Here is an 18,500-nt window from a genome sequence, read left to right as displayed (position 1 = left end):
ATCTCTTTATCAAGCTTTTGGCAGACTTCGAAGCTTCGTTCCATATCAGGATTAGCAGCAAACAAAATTTCCTTAGCATGCTCAATGCAATTGAAAACTATCCCAAGTTCTTTTGGAGTTAGCTTCTTAGTCTTAACATTCTCTTCTTGTTCACACTCCTTATCTTCTTCTTAACATGCATGCTGTTCTTCTAGTTGAAAGAGATCATTCTTGCTTTACTTTTCTGAATGGGAATCTAGCAAATTTCTCACATTTTCATTATCCAGTTCATTAAAAAATTAAATTGGCACTAGTGTTGCCATAGCACGTTGCGGTGAATTCGAGTTGTCCTGAAGGAAGTGATTTTTAATCGTAAATATAGTTTGTTTTTCTATGTTTTTCAGTGCTAAATTGTTTCTCTGGAATATGAGTATACTTCAGTGGTTGTTTTTTTGAAGTTAGTTATTAGTTTCGATATTGTGGGTCGGAATCGAATGCATGGCGGTGGAGGACGGGACGAAGCCAGGTTTTCATTACTGCATTACTGCATTAAATAAAATTAAATAATATTTCATTTTATTTATTTATATTTAGTACTTAAATGTTTTGTTTTGCTTGTAATTGTTGTACTTTTTTCCGTTGTTTTTCACACTATTTTGAATAATTAATGATTACGCTAAGTTTACGATTACGGCAGTAAGGAATGATGGCGGATTCAGCTGCAGTCTCAAATGCCGTGTCGCCAAGTCCACCATCATTTAAGAATTCCATTATTAGTAATTTAATAAGGAACTTTGTGGCATGCAGTATTTGCAGCATGCATCCGTCTAGGGAATTGGATATGTGGCTTGTGAGAGAAGGGGGGGGTGTGTGCGAAGTGCAGGCAGTGGGAGGAAATAAATGCATTAGAAGTATCAACATCCGACCTTGTTGCTTCAGGAATTGGAAATGAATATAGGAAGACGAGTAGCGTGATAGGAGAGAATGTAAAAAAAAATATATGAATGAGAAAATACTAGTTGATAGTGTGGAAGGCGTGAGTGACTGTGAAAGTTTAGGAGATGATTTTGTTTGGGAGAGTGAATTTCGATTAAGAGTGACTGACCTGCAGAGGGAGATAAATGAACTGAAAGAGAAGGTAGAATGTCTTGTGAATGAGAGAAAAGGTATGAAAGATGAGATTAGGAGAATGGAAGAGATAAATGCGAAAGGGTGGATGAGATGATTGTGATGGTGGGAACAAATGACTTGAGTGGTGGTGTAAATAGGGCAGTAAGAGATATGAGATTTTTGCTTGAGGAGGTACGAAAGATGACACAGAGAGGAAAGATAGTGTGCGTGTTGCCTAGGTATGATAATGATGAACTGAGCAGAAGAGCGGTGATATTGAATGACATAATAGCTAGTGTTGGATTCTGATTATATAGAGATTGGAGTAATTATTATTTGTTTCAGAATCCAACATGATCTTCCATCACAAAGGCTAAACTTGTAAATAATATTTAATGTGAACAACTTATTTTACAATTTAATATTCATATAACCACTTTAATTTTGTCTAATATCTAATTATTTAATCAAAGATATATGTATTAATAGTGATAAGACTGTATTAAATATTATTAAGCTATTTTAATTATTACTATGTTAATATTATAAGAATTTATATTCAATATTTTAATTGCGCATTTATTGAAATATAAATATTCTCTATTTATTCCTGTTTGTGAAAGTTTAATGTTATGTAATAGCTCAATTTTACTTATGTTTGTTTTGTTGTCATGGAGACGCATGTAAGTAAGCGAGCGCGAGAATTGGAACAGAACGTGAAGAGGAGGTTTATTGAAAATGCTGAAAGTTTACTGGAAAGTTAAAGAGATCTCGAGAAGAATTTAGGCGGGAAAAACAGATATATAAGCGACGAACACTGGAATTATTTATCATTAGGAGTTAAGAGCATTAGAGATTTATTAGAGAGGGATTGGCATTAGGTTGGAAGCGGAGTATTCGGCATTCGAAAATCACAGTGCAATAATAGCGAGTCGGCAAGTCACTCAAGCAGCTAAATAAAGTCTACTAGTCGAGAAGCAGTTAGCTTATAAAAGTTTCGGAATAACAAATAAAGCTACGGAAGATAGCTAAGTGATACAGATAGACTAGCGATTACTTGAGTTGAAATTTAATTTCAGGGCCGACCTTTCAAGGACACGCGGAAATTTAAAGCATAGCACGAAGTAACTAGAGAATAATTAGAGGCAACAGAGTTGTGTTTAATGATAGCGGTGTCAAGAATTATAGTACCTAAAGGATTAAATTGAATGCCAGAGGAATGAACAACTGTGCATATAAAACCTCAAGTTAAGGAATTATTATATGTTGCCTTATTTCATGACTGATCGGTAGTACTTTATGCAACAACGTTTGTTTATGTGTGTAGTGACCGACGATTAATTCGGTTATTGCTTAGAAGATTTATTTTAATGAGTGCCGTATACTGTTTAAGTGTTTACAGTTACAAAAAGTGTTTGTGTGTAAGTTAAAGAAGAAAAAAGATTATTCCAACCTTTAATAATTCTATACAGAGAAGTGTGTGAGTTTCATCCTAGAAATTCCTTATACTAACAGTAACTGTGCGGAGAATTAACTGAAGTGTAAAATTAAAAGTGTTTGTAAAGAGGTGTTACTGAAATTTTTATTGTATTTAAAACTTAAAGAACTATGAGATATTGATGTGAATGATCATTAAGGAACTTTATTAAATAGCTAAAAGGAACTGTGAGAAGACTGTATTACTGATAACAGAATTACCATTGTCTGAGTTTGCATGACTTTATTATCAGAAAGGCTGAAGTGTTTATAATAACTTGTTTAGTGATTTCAACTTAAGTGTATAATTTGTGATTATAAAATTAAATGCTTGTTTTTGTTTATCTAAAGTTGTATTTTGCCTGAATCTCTTTTACTGCACCATTCATAAAATATTCGAACCAAAGCGGGTAAATTAAGTAGGTCAAATATACTCGGCCAGTATATATATTTTAAGGAGAAATAGTTGAAGGTTGATTTTTCTTCAGTGGGGGTGTCGGTTTAATGCAGCAAAATGTAAAGTCTTGAGGTTTGGGAAACATCGATGTGACACTGCATACTCTATGGGAGGAGTTGTACTGGAGGAAGTCGGGGAGATGAGATCTGGGGTTGATGATTGATAGAAACCTGAAATTTAGGGTATAAAAGATAGAAGAAGGAGAGATGATATGATCGAGATTTTTAAATGTTGAGAGGTGGCTACAGGGTTGACACTGGGGAGTTCTTTCGCTTGGTTGAACAGCGGGAAGGAGTGATGACAAGAGGCCATCCCTGGAAGTTACGAAAGGAAACTGTGAGCAAGAGGGTGAGGAGTGGTTTCTTTGCATGGAGGGTGGTTGAACCATGGAATGCATTGCCTGATGGAGTGGTGAGAACGAGAACGCTCAATGCATTTAAGGAGAGGTATGATAGACTTTGTGTTTCCTAGGAGGGACCTCCCTCGATGAGTCTTGATAGACTTGTGTTTCTTAGAAAGGACCTCCCATGATGAGTCTTTTGACTCCATGGAGGCCTGAATAATAATAATAATAATTAAATCCAAGTTCTTTTCCAATTGTGCTAATTTCTTTAATAATGTTATCAGCTGGGTTATTAAAATGAATGAAATCATTTGTATAGTGAGGTAAGACCTTCTGCCACACAGCTCCTTTATTACTGCACCTTTTTTTTTTATCAATCTTTTTCTTTTCCATAAGGGGTGAATATAATAAAGCCTTATTGGTATCTAAATTAAAACAAAATGTAGGAAAAGTGATTGAGCAAGAGAACAGAGAATGCACGTGCGCTTTTATGATAGCTCTGAGTCAATTGCTGAGTGTTGCCAGCAACCGCACCCTCTGCACTGCCACTGTCTGCTACATTGAAAAGTGCTGCTGCTCGCTTCAGATTTGTGACAAAAAATTTGTGTCTCACTTAAAGCTGGAAATAGTATCATTTCACTCACTTGCACTGATTATCACGCATATTGAATTTGTGTTAAGTGAAGTTTTCCTATATATATATATATATATATGTGTGTGTGTGTGTGTGTGTGTGTGTGTGTGTATATATATATATGTATATATACATATAATTCATCCTGATTGTTTCATCCTGCCAGCCTGGTTGTTTGAGTGTTCAGCTTACCTGCTCTCCAACCATGGTCATAGCGAACCCCACTGTGGGCATGGATGTTAGTGATTGTCTTTAGGTGGGAGATGAATTTCATCATCCAGTATGAGACCACTGCCCCACTTATTGGAAGTCTGAAGTGGCTTGAAAAAATTCCATGTTTGGTCTCTAGAGCAAGGTTTCCAGACTGTGTAAAATTAAATAAAAATTTACAAAAAATATATATAGAATTAATAAAAATGGGGGAAAAAATTCCTTAATTCACCCATGGTACAAATGTACTACAAGTTTGCTAATAACCTTTTGTGGGTGGGAACCACATAAAATATATAAGTAAATTTATGTTATGAAAATTAAAAATTTTTTTCAAATTTTAAATATAACTCCTTATTATGTCTTCCTAGTTTCTTGTTGAAAACATTGTAATTGTTTAATATTTAACTTAGTAATTGTTTGCCAACATTTCCACCATTTTTAAATATGTGATATAATGCATTGCAATTGAAATGATTTCAATAAGGGCATCTTTGTGATGATTAACATATAAAATCCTACCTCTCAAGACAACCCCGCTCTCTTGCAATCAAGCTGTTGAAGGTTGTTTGTCATCTAAGGTCTACCTGGTATTTCTATCAACTGGGAATAGTATTTATTTGTCAGCAATGCTCAGTAGGCTCCTTTTATAGAAACAGGAAATACCAACTATACCTCTAGGTGAATAACCTTTATCATCTTAGTGATGCATGCATAACTTAGCCTAGTGGTTTTCAATCCATGGGTCACAATTAAATGTTGGGTTGCTGAAAGATTTTAAATGGGTTGCCATTGTATCTCCACATATATTAACATTATTCAATATTTTATTAACTGTAGGTAACTGAAACAGAAAAACGAAATAATGAAAAAACCCTTTGTTCATAGCTACATAAAAACTTATGATTTTCAATATGCACTTTCCTCACTGGTTCCCCAGGATCAAGCATCTAGCTGTAGAAAAACAAGCTCAGCCTTCCCCCTATGTAAGTAGTGAGCAATAATATTATTTTTACACAAAAAGAGAAATACATTCTGAATTCTTACTTCTTATTCATCCAGTAGATAAGAAGGATAACAATATTTTGAGTCTTTAGTAGGTACATCTGACATATGGAAAAAAGAAAAGCTGCTGCTTGTTGAAGATCTAAACAGCAGAGTGCAAAACAAATGCAACATTGAGAAATATTTGGGGAAGGTTAAAAGAAAAGAGCAAAGCTAATAAGTATACTTGCTACATTTATGCTCAGGATATGTTGTTAGTAATAACAAGTTTGGAGAAACCTGTGCTGTTGCTTTGACATCTCCAAGGCTTTTGATAGGTTCTGGTATCAAGGACTTCTCAACAAATTACCATCATATGGACTGCTTATGTCCTTGTGTAAATGAATTTTCTCTCAGATTGATCCCTATATACAATGGTGGATGGTGTTCTCTCTTCTGACTTTCTTGTTAATGCTGATGGCCCTCAGGACTCTGTCATTTCACCCACCTTCTTCCTGATTTATATAAGCAACCTGCTCTCATTGACTGCAAACCCTATTCATGGTTTTCCTGATGCTAGCACTCTCCACTCTTCCTACTTATACGACAGGCCTTGCAGTACTCAAACATCTCAAGCTTCAAGATCATCTGTAATAAGTTCCCTGAACCCTGATCTCCATGGTATCCTTGATGGGGATGAAAACAACTTAGTCAACAGCAGTGTTTCCAAAACACAGTTATGCTGGTTTTCTCACAAAAAAAAATTTCAGATCTTCCTCACTTACTTTTGCTAATGCTCAACTTAACAGCCAAGACCTCTTTCATCCTAGATTGACTTTTATTCCAAACCTATTCTGGCATAATCACATGACTTCTATATTATCATCAGCTTTCAAAAAACTTGCCATCATTTTCCACTCAAGACAGTATTTCTTTGCTGGCATAAATCCAAATCTGACCAACTTTGGAATACTGCACTTAGGTTTGGGATGTTCACCTAAGACCTCCATAGGAATTCTTGATACTGTTCAGAAAAGGGCAGTTCAGTTGATTGACACATTTCTTATAGGAGGAGTGCTGAAAAGTTCTGATAAACACCTAGAACAAAAATGATATTAAAAACTTAATATTCTAAAAGAAAAAGAACAAATTGTTACAATTTGATGACATGGGGGTTAAAGAGTTTTAATATATGTTCTTTCTTGAGGTTATAGCAGATGCTTCAATATCATTTTTTTTCTGGATGTTTATCAGAACTTTTCACCAATATCCCCCTCGTAGACTGTCATGTTAGAGGATTAATGGAGTGAAACAGCAGCGAGAAAGGATTAAAAATGATATTTAATTCTTCTAATATTTCATCTCAGTCACTGAAACATCAATGAGAATTGTAATACACACACAAAAAAAAAAGGCAAACCCAAAACTAAGTGAAACGTGGGCAAAAGAATAGTCCTAACTAGGTGTAAACAAGATGTAAACTGGGATCTCAACGTATTATTATTACCATTACCCAAGACCCTATGGAGTCAAATACTCATTTAGGAGGTCCTTCTATCATATGCACAGCTCATCATACCGTTCTTTAAAGACACTCACATTCTCTGCAGACACCACGCTCTCAGGCAAGACATTCCAATCATTCACAACTCTGCATGAAAAGAACCTGCTTCTCACTCCCCTACTCACATCCTCTTTATACAGTTTCCAGGGATGACCTCTGGTTCTCCCCTGATCTTCTACTATTTTCTGTAGAACCTCTCCAGAATTAACAACCCCTTACTAACTTGTAAGTTTCTATCATATCTCCCCTCTTCCTCCTGTCCACCAGACTCTGCAAGTTGCATCTTCTCCATCTTTCCTCATACTCTACATTCCAGAGGTTAGAAACTACCTTAGTCAGTTGCCTCTGGACCCTTTCCATCATCTCTTCATCCTTCTGAAAACCAGGTGACTAAATTTCGGCACAGTAGTCCATGTGTGGCCTAATCAAAGCCTTCTATAACGGAACAGGAATTTCCCTACTTCTACAAGTCAGTATCCTCTGCATCATTCCCAGAAGCCTTTGTCTTGTCTTCACAATTTTGGCTATATGTCCCCTAAATTTCAGATCCTTATCCACTATCACTCCCAGATCTCTTATTTCCTCCACCTCTGACAATATATCCTCACCAAGCATAAATTCTGCATCCCATTTTTGTTTTCCAAATTTTAAAACCTTACATTTTGCAACATTAAACTCGCATCCCCATTCCCGTGCCCAATCACTCAATTTATTCAAGTCTTCTTGTAAGCCCACATCTTCTCTACTCTTCATGGTTTGTCCCAACTTTGCATCATCTGCAATCAACTGAATATCTCCATCCAAATCTTCACCAATATCATTAATATATAAGTTAAACAGCAATGGTCCTAAAACAGACCCCTGAGGCACACCACTAGTAACTTTCCTTTTCCTGGATATCACTCCCCCCCATACACAACTTGTTGATACTTATCAGATAGCCAGTCTCCAATCCAATGCACAAATCATATCCAACCCCATCTGCTCTAGTTTGACTATCAACTTATCATGCGGTAATCTATCAAAAGCCTTTGCAAAATCTAAGTATATTACTGTGTATCCTTCTCCTCTGTCCATGGAAGCAGTCACCTTATTGTAATAATTAAGTAGATTAGTAAAACATGACCTCCCTTTAGCAAATCCATGCTGTCCATCAAAGATAATACCATTGTTGTCAACCCAATTCTGGATCCTAGTTCTCACAAGCTTCTCCAACAACTTAACTACAACACCTGACACACAGATAGGCCTATAGTTTGATGCGTGAGTTCTATCACCTCCTTTATGAAGTGGCACAATCTTGCCCTCCTTCCACTCCTTAGTAGCTTGACCCGGTGCAAGACTTGTATTAAAAAAAATATGTCAAGACCAGCGTCAACTCCCTTGCACATTCCTTCAGAATACGTGGTGATATATTATCAAGTCCCACAGCCATATTTACATCTAGTTTGCTCAACTCCCCAAACACCTCTTGCCCACTTACAGTCAGTCCCTCTTCCCCATCATCAACTGTTCTCAATCTCTCCATGAAGTCACATTCACAAGATTGAAAGACCTTTATAAACTGCTCATTAAGTATCTTCACGACACCTTCTGCAACAGCTGTCTTTATACCATTTTCTCCAATCAATGTCATCCTTCCATAATCATTCTTTCTTTTGCTGGATACATATCGAAAGAACTCCTTAGGATTTTTTTTGGTTTCATTAGCTAACTGCTGTTCATACCTCTCTTTAGCTACCCTCACCAACCAAATCACCCGCCTTGCCTGGTCTTTGTAGTCCTCATGGAATTGGTTATTTCTACTTCTCTTATACCTCCATAATGCCCTTTTTCTCTGTATCGCATGCTTTATTCATCCATTTCACACCTATCTTATTTAACCTTCTCACCCTTCGAATACATTTAAAGGCATTGCATCTACTAGATAGTTTTTGAAAATCCCCCAAGCTGCATTGATCTCTTATCCAGCTAACTCCTTATTCCATGCTACACCTGCAAGCTGTCTCCTGAGATCTTCCTAATCCTCCCCCTTTCCTTGTAGTTCCACATATACCCTTTTCTTACAGGAGTCCTCACAATGCTAGCAACCACCCAGGTAATCACCTGATTGTCACTCTCACCAATTGGTGGGTGATTTGGCACTTCATTTATAATTACATTCTCTGATGAGATGACCAAATCCAAGACCCTCAATCCTCGTGTGCCCTCTGTAACATACTGTCTGAGGTAGTTATCCATCAAAAACTCAAGAAACTCCTTTTCTTTACTTCCAGTTGCTATCTCATCATTCCAGTCTATATTGCCATAATTAAAATTGCCTATAATGATCACTCTTTTCTTATTTGCTTGGCTAATTTGATTATATATTTCATAGTCACTACCATCCACATTTCCTGGTCTATAACAACATCCAACCAAGTATTTCATTCCATTCACCTCTATCTCACCATACCGTCTCAAAACCACTGGCACTATTTCCCTTTTGCATCCCTACTTTATATGGACATAACTCTTTCTCTATCATCAATAGCACTCTCCCTCCCTTTTTACCACTTCTGTCCTCATGAAACACATCATACCCTTCCATCTCTATTCCTATCAGGATGTCATCCTCATCTAACCATGTCTCACTTATTCCAACAATTTTTGGGTGAACAGACTCAATTAGTGCAACCATTTCATCTGCCTTGTTTCTTACACTTCTAGCATTTGTATACAAACACAACAGCTAGTTCCTCTGATACCACTTATTTGATGTGATCTCTCCATGCTTGACTGGGGCCATTTCCCTTTCTGCTTATTCATTTTAGAACCCTCTTCAATTCCAACTGTTTACTCTTGATCCCAGATCCCATTCCTTTCCTGTCTACACATGCTCTTGCATCCTTTTGGAGCATCCACCTTTCTCACGCTGTGTATCCCTGTCTATCCTGAGCCTCCCCGTTTCCCTGTTCATCTTGCACACCGATTCTCTCATTTTCCATACTCATGCCACTCACTTCCTCATTCATAACCACCTCTTCAATCTCTCCTGTTTTACTCTCCTGCTCTTCCACATCACTTCCCACTTGATCTGATTCATTCTCTGTACTCGCTTCTCTACCTTCCAGCAGCAATCACTCCAAGTGACTCACACTCAAATGCAGTCCATTGTTCCCATACAGTTCACTTCGCCATTCAAACTCATTCCACACATTAAATATTAATGTTTTAATGTATTTAAATTTAATGTTTTAAAGTATTAATGTTTCTCATATTTTGGGAAGTTTAATGCAATCATATTTATTCAAATTATGCTGATTCTAGGAGCTACTGCCAATTCTGTCAACAAATACTCACAGAGGGGTCAAAAGTTATTAATATAGAATGCTTGCAACATCAAATGAATATGCACATACAAAGGAAAATATTGTTAATTCAATATTTGGTTAAGAAAAGCAGTAGATACTGAATTGGTCCACAAATTAATTGGGCAGCTGTTTTATTGGGACAAGTCTAGAAGAACAAAAACAAAATGAAATATTTGTTACGCAATGCAGTTTAAGTGAGCCAGCCAGTAACCTCTACCACACAGTTTTAAAAAAATTACATAATCATCATAATCAAATTCCTGCCATGTACCCTCAAGGGGTGTACAGGATATGATAGTATTACCTGAAAAATTTACGTCATTACTAGCTTCCTGTCTACAATTTTCCTCCAAATCAGTCTGTTACTTGTCAAGACTCGAACATTATCAGATTTTATATTTCTATCGTCTAAGGCACTTTGTACTGTATCAATCCACCTATATCTTGGTCTTCCTCTGGGTCGTTTTCCTGCCAACTTGGCAGAGAACACTTGTTTTGCTAATCTTTCCTTGCCCATTCTGTTTAAGTGACCATACCACCTGAGATTAGCTCTGCTAACACATTTCTGGAAGCTGACAATGTCAATTTATTTCCGAATATTCTCGTTTTTAATATGATATTGCCATTGATGCCATCTGGTCACGCCCCTATTCTTTCTCAGGACTTTCATATCTACGGTCTAGTCTATGGTCAAGTGTTTTACTTCTGACCCAGCTCTCAGTTATCCATAAGTTAAAACTGGTTTGAACACTGTCTTGTATACAGCTAATTTAGTTTTCCAACTAATTTCTCTCATACTCCATATGAATCTATTCAGTTGACTTCCCACCATTCCAGCTTTGTTGATTCTGTTGTCTATTTCCATATTTAATTTACCATCTTCACTAAAAATTGTGCCTAATTAGCTGAAATGTTTTACTTGTTCCACAGGTTCTCCGTTCACAATGCAGTTGACATTTTCAATGATTCTTCCTATTTTCATTGTCTTTGTCTTTTTATTGCTGACCTTCATACCATATCTATTACAACAGTTATTCAATTTAGTCAGAGAATCTTGCAGACTTGTAGCAGATTTATTTAGAAGTATAACATCGTCCGCATAAAGCAAAGAGCTGACATTAACATCTCCAATTTTGATATCATGTTTGATATCACTTTCCTTCATAATGTGATCCATATAGATAATGAATAACATTATCTATATGGATCACATCTATATGGATCTATATGAAAAGGATAATGTACATCCTTGACTCACACCAGATTTAACATTAAACCATCTTCTTGTACTTCCTTTTATTCTAACTGCCGAGTAAGTAGTGCTTGATATAACGACCCATTGACACCATATAACTGTAGCATATTGAATAGCTTCTCTCTTGGCACCTTGTCATATGCCTTTTCCAAATCTTCAAAATTTAAATACAGATCTTTGTTATATTCCCATGATTTCTCCACTATTTGTCATTAAGTGAATCTTGACTCCCTCTATTTGACCTGAATCCATCTTGTTCTTCACCAAGCTTTTCTTCCACAATTCTTCTCAACCGTTTCTCAAGTATACTTGCATATATCTTACCAGAAACACTCAAGAGGGATATGCCTCTGTAATTCTCACATTCAGTTTTATTTCCTTTTTTATATATAGGTACTATGAGAGCTCTACTCTAATCATTGGGAATTCGGCCCTGTGTCCAGGCTTTCTGAACTATGCAGTGCAGCCACTGTAAGATTCTTATACCACCATACTTCAGCATTTCTGGTCGAATATCATCTACCCCTGCTGCCTTTCCACATTTCAAGCCTTCAAGTATGGATATGTATTCCTGACTGCATGCCTGGTCAGTGTTTTTTACCACTGTGCTGTCATCACTGCTTGTTTCATTTAGCAAATTTTCAAAGTAATTACTCCATACTTCAAGGATATCTTTTACTCCCATTTTCATTTCACCTTTATCACCTCTAACTCCTTTTACAGCACTCTTTCCTTCATTTCTAAGCTTCTTCAACAACCTCCAGAATATTTTGCCACCATCTTGATATTTATTTTCTATGTTCTTGCCAAAGTCCTCCCATGACATTTGTTCAGCTAGTTTTGCACAGTATTTAGCTTTCTTACATTTGTCTCTGTATTCTCTAGGCACACAAGCTGACTTATTTGCCAGAAACTTTTGATATGCATTCTTCTTTTCTTTAACTGCCTCTTTAACTTCCTGTGTCCACCATGGAATTCTAATTTTTCTATGCTTGCAGACAACTTTACCACATGCCTCTCTAGCTGAATCAATCAGGGTTTTCTTCATGGCTTGCCACTGAATCTCCATGGTTTGGTTCTTGTTCTCAAACTCTTTCATTTTTCCTTCAATAATCTTTGTGTATTTTAGTCTACAGTTCACATCTGAGAGCTGTTCAACTTATATTCGCTTTAAAACTTTCTTACATGTCATTCTTTTCAATATGAAATTCAATTTTATCCTGCTCAAGATTAAATAGTGATCACTTCCAATTTCAAATCATCTGTACACTCTGGTGTCCTGCGCCAGGGAGAAAACATCTCTATCAACAATAACATAGTCAATGAGACTTTTCTTATTCCTTGCCTCTTCTCTCCATGTGAATTTGTGCACATTTTTATGTTGGAACATGATGTTAGTAATAACCAGTCCATGTCCTGAGCAGAAATCCAACAGGTATTTGCCATTATTATTAGCTTTGCTCTTTTCTCTAAATTTTCGCAAAACATTTTTGTATGTCTGACAATCACTTCCTACTCTGCTATTTAGATCCCCAACAAGGACCAACTTTTCCTTTTTCATTGTATCAGTAGCTTTCTCTAGAGCTTCAAAAAATTCCTCCACTTCTACCTTAGTGGAACCTTCTGTGGGACCATAGGCACAAATAAGTCTCATTGTCCAGTTCCCCATTCTGATAATTGCCAAAATCACGCTACTTGACACTGCCTGCCATTCAAGAAGATGAGCCTCATATTTTGTGTTGAATAATATGGCTACTCCTTCTTTTTCTTGATTCCCATGATTTCTCCACTATTTGTTGTAAAGTGAAGATCTGATCCTGACAGCCTCTATTTGACCTGAATCCAGCTTGTTCTTTACCTAGCTTTTCTTCCACAATTCTTCTCAACCATTTCTCAAGTATACTTGCATATATCTTATGATAACAAGAAATTACATATTAATGCTGATGACATCTTCAATGCTATTGAAATGGACAAGATGTTAGTTATCAGAAAAAGGGCCAAACCTCAATGCTTTAAATTTAGGGATTACAATAGAAAGTTTACCAGTACCATGCTAACAAAAATGCATGGATGATATCTGAGTTTTGTAACAATTGACTGAGTCCAGACATAAAATTACAATGGAAATCGAGAAGAATATTTTATTCTTGACAATTGCTCAGGATGTTAGTGCAAGAGTTAATCTTTTACAAGTGGTTCAGTTTATTGCCAATAGTTCTCAATGAATAAGCAATAATACCACTCAGAATTGTTTTGCTCATTGTGGCTTCAACCATCTATTCATGAATCTGGCAGATATGGCTGATAGTGAAATTGATGTCCCATTAGATGTTAATTTCATCAGAAACTATGAAGAGTTTGCATCCATTGATGACAGTCTTCGACACTATAATAATTATTAGTTATTTATACGGGTACCCGATGGACTAAAATCTCATTACAGGAGGCCCACACTATCTATTAATACAATACATATCATATATCTCCTTAAACTTATTCACTGTTGGAGTGCTAATAACAACCGCTGGCAATCCATTCCACTCATTCACCACTCTCTCTTAAACTCCTTGTTTTTCCTCTACTCCCCATGTATTGAACAATTTCTTTTGTATCCATCTTGTAAAATCCCTTCAGTAACTTAAGTTTCTGTCATATCCCCTCATCTCCACCTGTCAGCTAAACTCTACAACTTCCCTTCAGTTGATCCTCATGAGGACCATTCCACAGACCTGTCATGAGCTTGGTCACTCATCTCTGAATCCTCTCCACCATCACCTCCCAATCCCCAAGAAATGCAGGTGATCAAATCTGTACACAATAGTCAACATGTGGCAGAATCATATCCTTATAAAGAGGGATAATAACCTCTCTAACTTTACTTGTTAATGTCTTATTCAACATCCAAATAATCCTCTGAGCTATTTTGCTAAATCTTGCAATATGTCCTTTGAATTTCAAATCTCTATCCACCCCCCATATCCCTAGCCTCATCAATTTACTGTAATCTAGCACCATCAGTATGACATGAAGTATATAATTTTTTCATCCCAAAGTTCATTACCTTACATTTTGCAACTTTAAATAGACAACTGTTGTTCTTTGCCCACACTGCCGATTTATTTAAATCATCCCAAACTTCATTACCTTACATTTTGCAACTTTAAATAGACAACCATTGTCCTTTGCCCACACTGCCAATTTATTTAAATCATCCTGTAAGATATCTATTGTATATCACCTTTATCAACTATTGCCCTCTCAACTTTTGCATCATCAGCAAAAAACTGTATATTACTAAAGAAAGAACCATACTGCTTCATTTTGGCGATGTAAAATTACATAGGAAAAGCAGATATTAAAGATCCAACATTATTTCAAAACCGAATGCTTGTAGAAACTCATCAAAGTTTTGTAACTTTCACCTGAGAGCTTATGAGAATACAATCCTTGGCATTGGAGTTGCCTTAGCTTGCACTACTTAAAGAAAATACAACCACTGGCTTACATAAGGTAGAGAAATGTTTTAAAAAAAATGCACTAATCAAGGGAAGAATGGGAAAAATGGGCGTGAAAGTTGAGCTATGGTATACAAACATGATAAAGATATGAATGTCTTTGAACATGTTTATGTATGTGGCAATGGGGTGGAAAAATATGCTTTGGGTTTGGACCTTTTAAGTATGTCTGGGTAGGGAAAAGAGAAAGTTCTACAACAAGGCCATATTGATTGCATATCTAATTATAAAAATAGGCTGGGTGGTAGTTTTTTGTCTATACACAGATGCCAGGAGCATCAGAAACAAACGAGTGTTGAGTTTGTTGCTTTCTTGAATACGATGTGGTCTGAGATTATTGGCGCTGACATTGATTGATTATTGGCATTAGTGAAATCTGGCTATCAGAATCAGATATGGTAACTGGAATCAAGTGTGATCGGTATGCTATTTTTCATGAATGACAGAAGAGATAGGAGAGGAGGAAGAATGCTACTAATATCAGTTGCAAGGGATAAAGAAATGCATCGGCAATTCTGCCTTATGAATGACAGAAGAGTACTACTAATGATATCAGGTGACTTAAGTCCAGTTAGGGTAGAAACGCAAGAAAACAATGATGGTAACATGTCTTATGTAGCTGTCAGTTTGAGTCTATCTGGTGTGAAGTGGAGGCTAACAAAATGAAATATATGGTGGGGGTGTTGCTACAGACCTGGCAGCTCAGTTGCAGGGGATAAAAAAATGCATTGCCAATTTAGCCTTATGGGTACCAAACGAGTGATCATTATGGGTAACTTTAATTTTCCAAACATTGATTGAGTAGATGAGAAATATCATGATAAGAACGAATAGGAATTTATTGAATTGTCGCGAGACAATTTTCTCAAGCAGCCTGTGAAAGAAGGAACTTGAGATCAAAGAGCGTTGGATTTGCTCATAGCATCAGAAGGGGGTCTGTTAAGAATATGACTATTTTACTACCTGTTGGTGACAGTGATCATGCTGTGCTTTTTTAGGAAGTATCTAATCGTATTGATGCTCCAATTAGAATAGGTTGCATGTTGAACTACAAAGATTGAAATTATGATCAACTTAGGAGAATACTATCTTTGGTCCCATGATATCAGTTACTGAATGGGAAAAATGTCAGCTATGGAATCTTTAAAAAATTGCTTAAATGAGGTGGTATTAGAATGTATCCCTAGTGTTCAAAGAATAAATAGGTTGGGAGTGAAATGGATGTGCAACCTTATTAAGCAAGATATCCACAAGAAGAACAAATTGTGGAAAAAATATCATGAGAATAAGAGTGAGAGGAGTTATGAAATATATAAAGCTCAGGCCAGAAAAATAATGAACATAAAAGAATCAGAGTATGAAAAGAAATTGACCATGCAAGCTAAAGGCAATCCAAAAGAATTTCATTATGCTGCAAGCAAAAGAAAAAATGAATGTGAAAGAATGACTATTGAATGCAGATGGTAGTACTCCAGTGTCAGAAGCTAATGAGATTGTTCAATTAATGAATTGAACAATCTCATTAGGATCTCCATTTAAGAGAACCAAAATAATAGCCATATTAAAACCCAACAAGCCTCAAGATCAAGTAGAGAGTTATCGTTCCATTTGCACTCCTCAGTTGCTATTATAAGCTCCTTGAGAGACTCCTCCTTAACAGAATTGGGCTAAAAATATCTGAAGTTATCCCTGTTGAGCAAGCAGGCTTTAGGACTTAACATAGTTGTACAGACCAAGTACTAAGTCTTACTACCCATATCGAAGCAGGCTTCCAGAGATGTTTGAAAATCTCTGTTGTGTTTGTTGACCTTACTGCTGCATATAACACGGTATGGAAAGAGGGGATGCTATACGAGCTGATACAAGTCATACCGTGCCAATCTATCATAAAACTTATTGGTAACATGCCTTCTGACAGGTTCTTCCATGTGATACTGGGAAACAAAATGAGCAAACTGAGAAAGCTGAACAATGGGCTCTCACAGGGCTTGGTATTAGCACCAATCTTATTCAACTTATATACATCTGATCTTCTGACAACTAGGTCAAAAAAATTTGCTTATGATGACATAGCCCTCGCCATCCGACAGAAGAGCATTGAAGTAACAGAAGATATTCTCACAAAAAAGACCTTAGAACCATTGGGGGAATACTTTCATAAATGGAGACTAACACCAAACCTCAATAAGACTGAGGTTAGCTCTTTTCACCTAAACACCAAATTTGCAAATAGGAAACTTCATGTCAGCTTTAACAACACAATGATGCAGCACCAAGATTTCCCTAAATATCTGGGGCAGATATTTAGGAAACCCCAGACAGAACACTATCTTTCAAAAGACATTTGGAGAATCTCTCTTTAAAGATTAGAACCCATAATAACATCATACAAAAATTGTGTGGTTCTACATGGGGTTCTTCTGCTATTATACTGCGATACTCCACGTTGGCCTTAGAGTACTCTGCGGCAGAATATTGTTTGCCAGTATGGCTAAATAGTCCTGATATCAAGAAAATTGACACACAAATAAATGCAGCGATGAGGACAATAACAGGTTGTGTCAAATCTACTCCCCTCTACTGGCTTCCAACTTTGAGCAATATTGCACCACCGAACCTGCTCAGACAAAATGCTCTTGTAAAAGAATACAAAAGAATAAACAGCAATTCCCTGTTGCCGATACATGAAGACTTCCCATATATAAATATGAATCTCTTTAAATCCCAAAGGCCTCCACTAATACTGGCTGAAGAACTAGTAAATAGCAATTTCAATGTTAATTCATAATGGCTAGAAACTTTGAAAGAAAAATCGCCACCAGACTTAAACAAGTATATCCTTCCCAACCAAGATCCAAAAGGGATTGAGCTTCCACGTCACCTATGGAAAAGCCTAAATAGGATATGCACAGGACATGGTATCTGTGCAGACAGCTTATAGAAGTGGGAAAGATCACCTACACCCCATTGCGACTGTGGGGCCATAAATCAAACCATCCGGCACATTGTGGAGGACTGCAGCATAAGAGGCTACCCTGGTGACCTGAGACGTTTTTGAAGCAGATCCTTCAGCTCTTGATTGGCTATCTGAACTTGACTCAAAATTTTAGACTTTTGTTTTCGTTTTGCAAATATGGGTGGTTTGACCCATATTTGTATATGTGCATTACTTGTTTCATTTTTATTGTCTGCACAAATATGAATTTATGTCCTCTTAAATGATTCAACGATGACTTCTAAGGCTGGAACAGGCCATGCTAGGCCTAAATCCTTGATATGCATGATGATGATGAAATATGTATTTATATATTCTGATGGCATGTGTCTTTATTATGCCATATGCTAAATAAATAAATATTTGTAAGATATTTATTTATTTCATGAAGCTCTAACTCTACATTGGATGTAGAGTTAGAGCTTCATGAAAATGAGGTTGAAGAGCTGTTGCATAACCTGGATTAGAATTTGTCTATAAGGACAGATGGAATATCAGCCCATTTGCTAAAGGAATGTTCAGATGAATTGACTAGGCCTTTCATATGTCTGTATGTTTTCAGCTCAGGAATGAAAGGATTATATAATAGTCCCATTGTACAAGGATGTTGCAAAAACTGATG

At 36.5% G+C, this 18,500-nt stretch overlaps 1 protein-coding gene across 4 annotated transcripts in view; it reads left to right on the top strand.

Annotated features, from left to right (window-relative positions):
- Positions 1-18,500, top strand: part of LOC150105111 (apoptosis-resistant E3 ubiquitin protein ligase 1) — a 377,933-nt gene that overhangs the window by 241,222 nt on the left and 118,211 nt on the right. The window lies entirely within an intron of this gene.

This window comes from Typopeltis vanoorti, chromosome 7 (assembly GCF_054136105.1).
Source record: "Typopeltis vanoorti isolate ZY-2024b chromosome 7, IOZ_Tvanoo_1.0, whole genome shotgun sequence".
NCBI classification, from domain to species: domain Eukaryota; kingdom Metazoa; phylum Arthropoda; class Arachnida; order Uropygi; family Thelyphonidae; genus Typopeltis; species Typopeltis vanoorti.
This window is presented reverse-complemented; position numbering and strand designations above follow the sequence as displayed.